General features: G+C 37.9%; 1 protein-coding gene and 1 long non-coding RNA gene across 2 annotated transcripts in view; one reads left to right on the top strand and one right to left on the bottom strand.

The window, feature by feature from the left end:
* Positions 1-12860, top strand: part of LOC136261460 (scavenger receptor cysteine-rich type 1 protein M160-like) — a gene marked incomplete at its 5' end in the record, with an annotated part of 163506 nt that overhangs the window by 104736 nt on the left and 45910 nt on the right.
* On the bottom strand, positions 8524-12625 carry LOC136261484 (uncharacterized). Its single transcript, XR_010703923.1, has 3 exons — positions 10602-12625; positions 10317-10547; positions 8524-8878 (listed from the first exon to the last, which is right to left on the bottom strand). It is a non-coding gene; the product is annotated as an uncharacterized lncRNA (long non-coding RNA).

Below are 12860 nucleotides of genomic sequence, written 5' to 3'. Positions count from 1 at the left end.
AAGCAGTGGCAGTGACATACGTTGGTATACGGACAAGCAATGGTGACGTCATACATATCAAGTGTGACAACGTAAACATTAGGAAGACATAACGTACACGCAAACTAACATGCAACTAACAACCCAATGGTGTGCCCCGTACCAATTGCCTGGCAAAGTTGTGGAACACATCCTAACCATAGAACTACAGATATATGACGAAGACACTGTATCGTGTACACATTAGAGCAAGCACTGTGTTTTGAAACTATTCCTATTGAAGATGTATAGGTTGAAGTTTCCTTTAATGACAATAAAATGGACTTTTCTTTGGGACTATTATAAGACTCAAGGGGTATGGTGTGCAAGAAGCTGGCACAACTCTATGAAACTACTATGCAAAGTTCTAATATGTACTTGGCTGCTTTTCAACATACAATTTATGATAACCATGTGTTTGTGTTGTTGTTTTTACAAAGCAACTCTTATTATTTCACATTTTACTGGGGGTGTACCAATAGAGAAATTTCTGAACCGATCCAATATAAAGTGATATATTGAGTCAGAATACCGATACCGACCCAATATAATAAAGTGCAGCTATACATTTAGATTAGAGGAAACTGAGAAACTTTAACTTGCCATAAGATACACTTAGTAAGTAGTTCCAAGTCCTAACAATCACTGCCAATGGTTGATTGCCTGTGGTGGTGTGGCCTCAATTGACAGCCCCAATTAACAGCCAAGGCCGTGAGGCACCCACAAGTTTATTTATTTATTTTTTTATTATTATTATTTAGTGCGTGCTCCCACCAAGATAAGTCCAAATCACTCCGTATTTTTAATGGCTTGTAGCAGGAGCTCACAAGCGCCGAAGGCGCGAAGGAGCGCGACACTAGTGGTTCCAACATTTGACTAATTACTTAAACCTCAGTCCACGTAGGGCATTCATCCTATATTCACTGCTACTCAGTGGTTTATTGCATCATCACTTTTAAGCTGTTAATTTTCAAAGGGAGCCATGATGAGTCTAAGTACTTGTGTGCTATTTGTAAACTAAAAGGGGACTGAACAACTCTTAACAATGAACTAAGTAGCCATATGTTTTGTAAGCTCTCTGTGCTGTACTGAGGACCAGAAACGGAGTTGTGTTGAAATAATTCTTTTAATTACCCTACCAGTATTACTGACACTCTATGGCTGCATATTAACTGCTAGCACCTGTTAACATAACCAAGCACAGCCCAGGAAACTACTGCTCTCTTTATAAGGACATGTTTCATTAACAAAAGATAGAACACAGCTATACCCTGAGTGTCACGCTCCCCCGCGCCCTCAAGCTTCTGCTTGTAGAGATGGCTGGTTGTTTCAAGCTGTGTTTCTAGTTTATTCATCCCATAGTTACTTTTTTTAATTTATTTATTTATTTTATAGCTCTCCACCATGATCATTTTTGTATGGTTATAACAAAGAATTGTTTGCTATGCGCGTATTTCTATGGCTTCTCGTAGCGTAGCACTTCTTTTCAAGGATAAAACTACTGTTTCCCCAGCTTTGTTTGCTATATAACAGAGGGTATAATGCGGCTTTACCATGGCAAAGACTATTTCGGTATATTATATTGATTTTGGCAGCTATATTGAGACCAACCGGTATGAATTACTGCCAACGTGTTCTGCTCACTTTGTTGCGCATGCGTTGTTCTTATTAGAGCCCACTGTTGCATGCTAATATTTTGGGTACTTGCGCAGCCTGCGCTTCACAACATTAACTGTGTTTAATAACTTAAACTTTATAAATTGAAGAATTTTGCATCAAATAAATCTAATATCTGTTTAATATCTTGTTTGAAACCTCAGCTTGGTAAAACAGGCTGATCATAAAATCTCATCATTCCTTGTCATTCGTTCTATTTTACCCTACATACAAAAACACTAATTTAAAACCTTTAACTCACAAAATCTCTGCAGCACACCATACAACAAAGGAAGCCCTTGAATTCCTCTATCCAATTTTGACTGTACAAATGGGAAAATGTTGCCATAGTGACAGTTATTTACTACTGATGGTAACATAATATGCCCTCCATACATTAAACTATTGGAAAATTTAATTATCTCAGTAGGAAAATCCCAATTTACAAGTTGCTATCCTCAACCAAATTTGCTAAATTTGGTATTCTATGCAGTGAAGGATGCTTAATAATACTCTGACCGTACAAATTGTTAAACAGGTTAGTTTACAGAGATATGTTGAAAAACATGTGTTTTTACGGACATTCTGAACACATAAATTTCACTGTACAAGGCTCCTTTTTAGCTTCCCCTTTGTTACTACACAAAGAACCTACACATGAATCAAATTGCCTTTCATCGAGGAATCTGATAAACCAAACCTTGTGTCTGTCTACCACAGTACACGGAAGTTATGGCACCTTGTTTAGAAGATGGTGTTATTGTTATTTTATATGAAACGGGTGTAACCAATTCAGAAATTTGGAATATCTTGCATAAGTTTTGATATGCATCAGCTGGTTGTTCACTGACCTGGAGCACATATCTTGCTACAAAATACACAGTTACAAACATTTAAACATACTTGTAATCTTGTTGTTTATGTGTAAAGTGGCCTCTGGCTCTCCTGCAATCACTCCACCATGGACATTTACTAATCTTCTCCATTGCACAATCTGTAACTAAGCAAGGGTGTGGTACTGGGTAGAATTAAATGTATGGTCAAGTCATCAGCACGAGGAGTACTTATTTTACGGTTGTGCCATCATTCACAGGTGAATCTATCCCCACTTTGTTCATGTCTCTAGGCCTTGTAGTTTTCTCAAACATTATTTATTATTTATTTATTCATTATTAGTATTTATTTATTTATTTAGGCTTTATGGTGTGAAAACACCAAAGGTCTGTTGGTAGCAACCAACAGCCATAACAACGTGCAATTATTATTAACTACTCAAATTACATAGTTAATAATAAATTACAAAGTTAATTACAAGTGTTTGAAGTTGGTAATTCGAAGTTTTGTTTGATGACATCTGGAATATGGACATAAGTAGTGTAGAGTGCAGTTATTATTCTCATCAAAGTTTCTCAGAAAATGATTACACAGATATGATTTCAGTTTGGATTTCAACAAACAAACTGACATGTTTCACAGGAAAAGTGCATTGAAAGAACGGGGCAACATTTGTGACAGTAACAGTCCGCTTACTTGGATAACATCTAGACCAGATCTTCAGTAGTGGTACAAAAATCACACAGAGTGGCAGTATAGCTGGAAGTAACACTTGGCTTCACTGGCCATTGGTTCTCCATGACTAGCAACATTCTCAAAAGAATCTGGGGTATTTCAGTCTCCACTTTGTTTACCAGTTTTACGCTTCTAATGCTTTTTAAGCGGCAATTCAATTTAATGTGTACACCTATATACATGAAATATGCATAGATTATATTGCAGTGTTTAACACTTGTAAATTCTCTGTGAAAGTTAAGCTTTGTCCTTCAATTGAACTGAAGAAGCACCATGCCATTCCATAACCTAAAAATAAATACCATAAATAACACCACAAAGTGTAATTTTTAACCTTACATTGTCCATCGGCTATTTTAACATTCCACTTAGAAAGTTATAATGTTGAACTTGAAATCTGTTGCCTTACATGTACCATCAACTGCTGTCACTCTGGAGAACTGACTTGAGGTTGCCATGATGAGCTTCAAACAGTCGCCTAATCTTAAATCACATTAACAAACCATGAAATAATCACTGCATTACCTGCCATTGTTCATCAACTGTTGTCATTCAACTCTGGGTGTCCACGATGAACCTCAGTCAGCTAATTTTAAACTACACTAATAAAATAGCAACATGAAACAATCACTCTGTTACCTTCCATATTTTGACTGTCATCAGGAACTAGCTCGGGGTTGCCACAACCAACCTCAAACAGTTGGCTAATATTACATAATAAAAATAAAATAACATTAATAATTACTCGTCACCTCCAATTGTTCAACAACTGCTGTCATTCAACCTGGAGAACTAACTCAGTGTTGCTGTGATGAACTTCAAACAGTCAGAAAATCACCCTGTCACCATCAACTGTTGTCATTCAATTTGGTGAACTAACTCAGGGTTGCCATGATCAACTTCAAACAGTTGGCTGATATTACATAACACAAATAAAACAAGAACATTAAATAATCACTCCTGTTACCTTCCACTGTTAAACAACTGCTGTCATTCAACCTGGAGAACTAACTCAGGGTTGCCACGATGAACTTTAAACAGTCAGAAAATCACCCTGTCACCTTCTATTGTTCATCAACTGCTGTCATTCAAACTGGAGAACTAACTCAGGGTTGCTACGATCAACTTCAAACAGTTGGCTAAAATTGCACAATAAAAATTAAATAACAACATTAAATAATCACTCGTCACCTTCAATTGAATTATAGATTTAAATACTTAATATGAATTAGAGCCTTTAGATAATTATTGTTCCAAAGCAAAATTGTAAATGGAATAAAACAAAGACTGGTGAGATCTTGATTAATTAACAACAGTGGTTAGAGATTAAAAGGGTGGTAATTTCTTGTTCTTGAATATGCTACAAAGTGGATGTACAAATCAAAATGGGATATCAATTTCATTATGAAAAATTTGTATTAATCTAGCATTACTGTATTCATTTGTCCTCCACTTAAATATGCTACAACAGTGTTGGTACATTGGCAGTCTACCTTGAAATCTCAACTCTAGAATCAAGATACACGATAGTGTGTCGTGCGGCCCAAGAAGCCGGCGCGCCACACCGTGAGTATATTAACAGGAAGAAAGAAAACGCAATTTTCACACCTATGTAGCTCTGTGATCCCTTATCCGATTGGAACCAAATTTGCTACAGACGTGCCGGCCAGTTATGGGAGATTACATACCAAATTTGAAGAAAATTGGTCAAGTCATTTCCGAGATACGAGCGAACAAAATTTCGTTTTAATTTCTTCGTTTTTTTCTTCATCTTCATTTCGCACACTTCGTAAAATCTGCCATAAAACACGAATGCGTACTAGGATAGGGCTGACATTTGGCACACTTGAAAGGCTCATTAAGGCGGATCTCAGTACCAACTTTGGTAGGACTCCGATGAACATTCACGGAGTTATGACCGATTATGTGCGTAAAATAAGGTCGAAGGTCTGTCACGCCTACAGGGTAAACCCCTTGGAGGAATGAGTTGAAATTTGATATGTAAATGGAGTAACCATCGTAGGAGTGCCTTTTTGTGGTTTGAAAGGAATTGAGATAAAGACCATGGAGATATGACACAAAACCCAACCTGTGTCAAAATTACGCGATCGATTTTTATGAATAAAAAACTATTAGTTTTCACATCTACCAGGCAAACCGCTTAGAGTAATGAGCTGAAAATCAGTATGTAGCTGGAATAATCATCATAGAAAGTCCTTGCAGTAGTACAGAAGAATCGGATTACAAACCACTAAGTTATGATTCGAAAGGAAACTACGTGTAGCAAATGCGAGATCGAGATACTCTAATAGAACAGTCACCCTAATAGAGCATTCAGCTACGTCTATAACTTACTCCATTATAGAATTATATTACATTGCAAGATATTCTGTATGGAATTCAGCTACAAACAGTTAAATTGATAGACAATTCAGCTACATGTAAGTCACCCTGTAGAGAGTTCATCTAGAAATAGGGACCCGTCGATTTTGCCAGCAAAATTTTTGTCATAATGGTTGGGTAAAAGCAAAGAGCAAAATGCTGGCATAATACGTGCAATTTTTGTGAAGTTGACATAAAAATTGCACAAAAGATCGAGATACTCTAATAGAACAGTCAGACACGCTAAAATATCAACAATGCATAGCTAATTGTTACAAGAACAACAAGTGACAATCGAGATACCCTAATAAAACAGTCGCACATGTTAAACAATATTAGCTGGCTTCTTGCTTTACATGTTAGAAGTAATTTCTGATCGAGATACTCTAATAGAACAGTCACTTTAAGGCGAAACTGTAGCTTTGCACTAGGAAATATTCAATTAACAAAGATCAGTGCTGAGCAAAATTATAATTCTTGAGCAAAATTATAATTCTTGAGCAAAATATGGAGCATAATAGGTGAAAAATAAAAGAATTGCTGGAAAGAAAAAAAGGTAGAAAAAAAGCAAAATAGACTGGTCCCTATCTAGAAACAAGTCACCCTGTATCAGCTAGAAGAAGTCACCCTGTAGAGAGTTCAGCTACAAAGAAACCATCATGTAGAGAGTTCAGCTGCAAACAAATCACCCTGTAGAGAGTTCAGCTACGAACAGATTACCCTGTAGAGAGTTCAGCTACAAACAAATTACCCTGTAGAGAGTTCAGTTACAAAGAAACCACCATGTAGAGAGTTCAACTGCAAACAAATCACCCTGTAGAGAAGATCAGCTAGGAGAAATCACCTTATAGAGAGTTCAGCTGCAAATAAATCACCCTGTAGAGAATTCAACTACAAACAAATCACCCTGTAGAAAGATCAGCTAGAAGAAGTTACCTTGTAGAGAGTTCAGCTACAAAGAAACCACCATGTAGAGAGTTCAGCTGCAAACAAATCACCTGTAGAGAGTTCAGCTAGAAACAAGTCACCCTGTAAAGAGATCAGCTAGAAACAAGTCACCCTGTAGAGAGTTCAGCTAGAAGTAGTCACATTGTAGAGAGTTCAGCTACAAAGAAACTACCATGTAGAGAGTTCAGCTGCAAACAAATCACCCTGTAGAGAACTCAGCTACAAACAAACATGCCCTGTAAAAAGATCAGCTAGAAGAAGTTACCTTGTAGGGACTTCAGCTACAAAGAAACCACCATGTAGAGAGTTCAGCTGCAAACAAATCACCCAGTAGAAAGTTCAGCTATGAACAGATCACCCTGTTGAGAGTTCAGTTAGAAACAAGTCATCCTGTAGAGAGATCAGCTAGAAGTATAACCTTGTAGAGAGTTCAGCTAGAAACAAATCACCCGTAGAGAGTTCAGCTAGAAACTAATCACCCTGTAGAGAGATCAGCTAGAAACAAGTCACCCTGTAGAGAGTTCAGCTAGAAGAAGTCACATTGTAGAGAGTTCAGCTACAAAGAAACTACCATGTAGAGAGTTCAGCTGCAAACAAATCACCCTGTAGAGAACTCAGCTACAAACAAATCACCCTGTAGAAAGATCAGCTAGAAGAAGTTACCTTGTAGAGAGTTCAGCTACAAAGAAACCACCATGTAGAGAGTTCAGCTGCAAACAAATCACCTGTAGAGAGTTCAGCTAGAAACAAGTCACCCTGTAAAGAGATCAGCTAGAAACAAGTCACCCTGTAGAGAGTTCAGCTAGAAGTAGTCACATTGTAGAGAGTTCAGCTACAAAGAAACTACCATGTAGAGAGTTCAGCTGCAAACAAATCACCCTGTAGAGAACTCAGCTACAAACAAACATGCCCTGTAAAAAGATCAGCTAGAAGAAGTTACCTTGTAGAGACTTCAGCTACAAAGAAACCACCATGTAGAGAGTTCAGCTGCAAACAAATCACCCAGTAGAAAGTTCAGCTATGAACAGATCACCCTGTTGAGAGTTCAGTTAGAAACAAGTCATCCTGTAGAGAGATCAGCTAGAAGTATCACCTTGTAGAGAGTTCAGCTAGAAACAAATCACCCGTAGAGAGTTCAGCTAGAAACTAATCACCCTGTAGAGAGATCAGCTAGAAACAAGTCACCCTGTAGAGAGTTCAGCTAGAAGAAGTCACATTGTAGAGAGTTCAGCTACAAAGAAACTACCATGTAGAGAGTTCAGCTGCAAACAAATCACCCTGTAGAGAACTCAGCTACAAACAAATCGCCCTGTAGAAAGATCAGCTAGAAGAAGTTACCTTGTAGGGAGTTCAGCTACAAACAAATCACCCTGTAGAGAGTTCAGCTACAAAGAAATCATCATGTAGAGAGTTCAGCTGCAAACAAATCATCATGTAGAGAGTTCAGCTATGACACAGGAAAAAATGTGGCATTTCCTGTAGCAGGATATGTACAGGAAATTTACAGGACAGGTGACATTTCCAGCACATATCCGGGAGATGGAAATGTACAGGAAATTTGCAAATTTCCTGTACATTTCCTACTACATGATAGGGCACAATTTCCTGCAGATTTCCTGCACTGGCCATATGAAATTTCCTACGGATTTCTTCTATAAGGTATTTATGAAATTTCCAATACATTTCCTCTATACAATATCTATGGAATTTCCTATAGATTTCCCCTATACAATATCTATGAAATTTCCTGTAGATTTCCTCTATACAATATCTATGAAATTTCCTATAGATTTCCCCTATACAATATCTATGAAATTTCCTACAGATTTCCCTTATACAATATCTATGACATTTCCAACAGATTTCTTCTATACAGTATTAATGAAATTTCAAATACATTTCTTGTACAGTATCAATGAAACTTATACAAACGATGCAAGATTACATGGTATTACATTATATACATGTACACAGTTACAAGGGTATAGTATAGCTACAAGTTAGTCACATAGTACAGTACCATATATCAGATTTTGTGACCCATCACGAAATTTCTTTTGCTTGGGACAAAGTGTGATCACCTGGGCTGAACCTGTTTAATTGACTACCATCTTTATCATCATATCAGCATGTTTACTCCTTAAGCTTGAGTTTTAACTTTCATTAGCTCATCGTGTCACTCCTTGCTAGATGTCTCTCTGCTCTCTTGGTGTATCGATGTCACTTAATATCTTCTTGATGGATAGCTATTTCCACCTTGCCCTTAAGTTCGGCATATTACAGCTGCTCCACTTTATTGAAGTTTCTGCAAATTGTATAATGTAAATGAATGCACGGTATAATACACATTAACAAAAAAATGCAACCTACACTACAATATAACTATTTTTCTTGGACATTTAAGAAAGTTGAACGATGCAAGATTACTGAAAACAGATACAGTGTAACCATACGAAAAATGTTTGTGGTCAGGGCCAACAAATATGAAAACTTGAATACATTAATACTATGCATAGAAAACACATTAATAGTAGGACCTAATGTATTTCGCAGACTGGACTCGCAGACTGGACTCATGCACTGAACTAAACAGCTTCTTAACAGTTATCCAGGCATTATCTAGCTCCTGTACCACTGGAAACACCATTATCAAGCTAAAACTGTTGAAGCTGCTCTTCCTACAAAGTTACAGAGTTCGCGAATGCACTAATTTAATAGAATGTTTACAAAACATGTGTACTTGTGCATACTAGCAGTAGTGGAGGCTATTGTAGTTGCGTAGGATTAATTCCTTTGCTGCTTTACTGCTTAGTACTAGTGGATAGGCTACTGTGAATGACCAGAAGTAAATACTTAGCGATGTTGTTAGTATTGCACTATCCGCTTAATGCTGCCCGCTAAGCTAGTTTACATCTAAAAATATGTTGTCACTATATAGACTGTGTAGAAAAGGCTATGTGTAGCCTATATCTAACTATTTATGCACTATTATAACGTCTTGTAAATATTCTAATAAATTAGTGCACGTGCAATATTTGTGACTTTGTAGGAAGAGCAGCTTCAGTAGTTTTAGCTTGACATTAGTGTCTACAGTGGTACAAGAACTAGGAAATTCCTGGATAATTGTTAAGAAGCTGTTTCTAACTTAGTGTGAGTCCACTCCACAAAATACATTAGGCCTATTAGTAGCAGGTTGGCAGCTATTCTTGAAAACTAGCTCCTTAAGTGGCTGAAATACAGCAGAATCAATACCAAAATCTTTGGCTGGCTGTTGAAGGCCATCCACCACTGATTCTCATGAAGCGAGGTCCTCGTGTCAAAGCCAGAAAATGTGACTAGAGCCTGACAGGGCACCCAGAAAACATAACCTCAAGAAACCAGTTTTGAGCATCAAAATCGCCGGATAGTTTGATAGTGTAGCTACCCACTAGAGGTGGTCGTTCAATTTCCCCTGGTGTATAATTTGGATCCGCTTTCTAAAATCAAGTTACAAATAATGGTAAAGTACTGTGTGGTATTATGTTCAATCCAAATGCACCAGGGAATGCATACATGCTACTCAAGGTACTACTTAGCACAATTACTGTAGGCAAGATATGAGCAATGTAGGATATAAGGTTACACATATTTTGAACAGGATGTCTGTTTGTGGCCTTGTTTAATGATACACCACAGAATAAACACATTCTACAAACAAATACATAATTACAAACAAGACTTGTAATCACAAAAGAGAACCTCACCTACAGACCAGGTGACACATCATCGACATTCAGTAACAGCTCAAACTCAATTGTAGGTTGGCATCCTGAGGTCCGATGGACTTTTTCAACAGGTGCTATAATCTTAATGATGTTCACCATCTTGGCAAAGATACCATTCTCTTAATATATCTGGTGATACATTCTGCTGACGAGTAACACTATATTTATCTCCAGACATACTACCCTATTGATGAGTGCGATGTTGATAACCTGGATATAATAAATATTTGTGTACTGGGCTAGGCGACTCTAAATGATGCCTACCTTGTTTTCCTGCACCGAGTTGTAGTAAGAAGAGCTTGTTTGTTTCCTCACATTAAGAAGCAGTGGCAATAATACCATTCCTTTTCACATACCCATATGGAATTATAGCTGTTAAGGTAGGCGGGTGATGTGAGAGTAGTGACTTGGGTCCAGAACCCCTCGAGTCGAGACGGCCGCTTCACTGGCATTCTTTTATTTCACTACTTGCTTGCGGAGTCTTCTCTTTCTCTATGTCACAGAAGAACGCTTCGATTCTCTCCAACTTTCTGCCAGCACCTGCCAACGTCGCCATTTTTAATGTTCCCGTGCAGCATAACAAACGCCTCAACTTTTGTCAGAAAAAACTATTAAGTTGCGCGCTTAGGTTAAAATCGATCAGTTAAAATTCTTGCTCTTTGCGACCCACCCAACCTTTACTCTAGAAGAGAGAGAGAGTATCTTCCCTCATATTATGTACAGCTAGCTAAATATTATACGTAGCTATACCATAGATTATATAGAGGGCTATAATCTATGGTTTTAAACTCTAGTGCACAGACTAACGTACGAGAAGCCATACAATTGCACGTAAGAGTTTGCTACTTGATATTATTTCAGCCCTTCAGTACTCTCAGACTTACTTCAAAGATTCTGTTGAGCAGCATGCAACTGTCAGCACCCAACTAAATTACGTTAAAAATGCTTTCAGATTGCTGCATCTCAGGCTTGAGTGATGATTTTAAAAATTTTCCTGGTGGAGGGGGGGCCTGCCCCCAGACTCCCTTGAAAATATGCTACAATTGCTATGCCCTCAACTGTGGTGGCCCACCCACCCCTATTTTGCCAGAGCCAGCCCTGCTTGGTAGTTAGTCTTGTTTGGTTACACTTTGGTTCACACTTATCAGATTTGATCAATTTAATTGTTCAGGACAAGTAGTGCAATCTGGATCCAGAGGCAGAGATGGTTTCAGTGCCCACAGGTGATTAGTGCTGTGAGCAACTGGCAATCTGGCTCAGTGCCCGAGACATGCTGAAACACCTAGTAGCTACTGTAATACATGAAGGAGTTGATTATATAATTACAGGGGAGGATCCAGACTTTTAAAAGGGGGGGTTCCACTTTAAATTGCAACTTAAGTCTAGCTGTAAGTTGAAGATCAAAAAAAAAAGGTCATTACCTGCTGACAATAGCTGCCCCTCACCAACTACATTTCCTTATTTATAACTGTATACATATAGCTTGCTACACTGCTCCTCAAAAGACTACTGTGACTTCTCTATTAGAGTATCTCGAGTAAGAGAGGCTCTTCTTTCAAAAGGGGGGTTACATGGAACCCTTTGAACCCCCCCCTGGATCTGCCCCTGAATTCGATACAGAATTTTGCATGTATGATCAGCTTTGGCTACACAGCATGTGCAATTCCCACTGAGCCAAACTGGAAATTGACAAATAGCTACACCAAAATCTTTTAAGTGCATTCTATGTAAGTAATTATGCATCAGATGTAAAGCAAAAGCACACATCACAATGTCGACCCCATTTGATGTGGTGTCAAACTCATACATTATGTAGAGTCGTTTTTCTACGATAAAGTGTGTGGGAATACTACCTTAAAGAGACATATACTTCTTGTAGTCAATATAGCTCCTAATGGTGTTCAGTCCCCTTCATTGACTCATTGTTAATAGTCTCTCAACGGACCACCCTATAGTTTGTGGCTGCTGATAGTAAAATATCTGAGTTGAGTTAGCTACATAATACGTATGCTGGTGAGAATTTTATAAATTTATCCCAGAAATTTTATTGTAGTTGTAGTGGCACAATGGATCCTAGCCACTACTGCTATGATCCAGTAGCAGTAGTGGCTACTGGATGGTAGCTTCATTGGTTTCGTATACATAATTATGTGTTGACCTGGATATAGTGGTACTCCTCTGGTAAGAGTAGAAAGGTGTGTGCTGAAGTTCCAACAGGTACTGTAGAAAATGTATGGGAGATGAGTTTCCCAGTTCGCTGTGTATAGAAAATTGTTCCAGCTCATCGATAAAATGATTTTTTGCTTATTGTGAGATGACACATAACAACCTATAATATTATTTAATTTTATGGTGATCCTGTGTAATTCATAATACAAAGTGACGTAATTATGCAAAGTTAAGGTTGCTTGTTTTCTGTTTTGTGCCATGGTTACCAATGGGGCTCAATATAGAGTGTCTGGAAAGCCACCCATTTGTCTGTTTAACCATTACTAGCACTTACAAATTGTGGCAAACCTATTA

The sequence above is a fragment of the Dysidea avara genome, chromosome 7 (genome assembly GCF_963678975.1).
Source record: "Dysidea avara chromosome 7, odDysAvar1.4, whole genome shotgun sequence".
Lineage (NCBI taxonomy): Eukaryota > Metazoa > Porifera > Demospongiae > Dictyoceratida > Dysideidae > Dysidea > Dysidea avara.
This window is presented reverse-complemented; position numbering and strand designations above follow the sequence as displayed.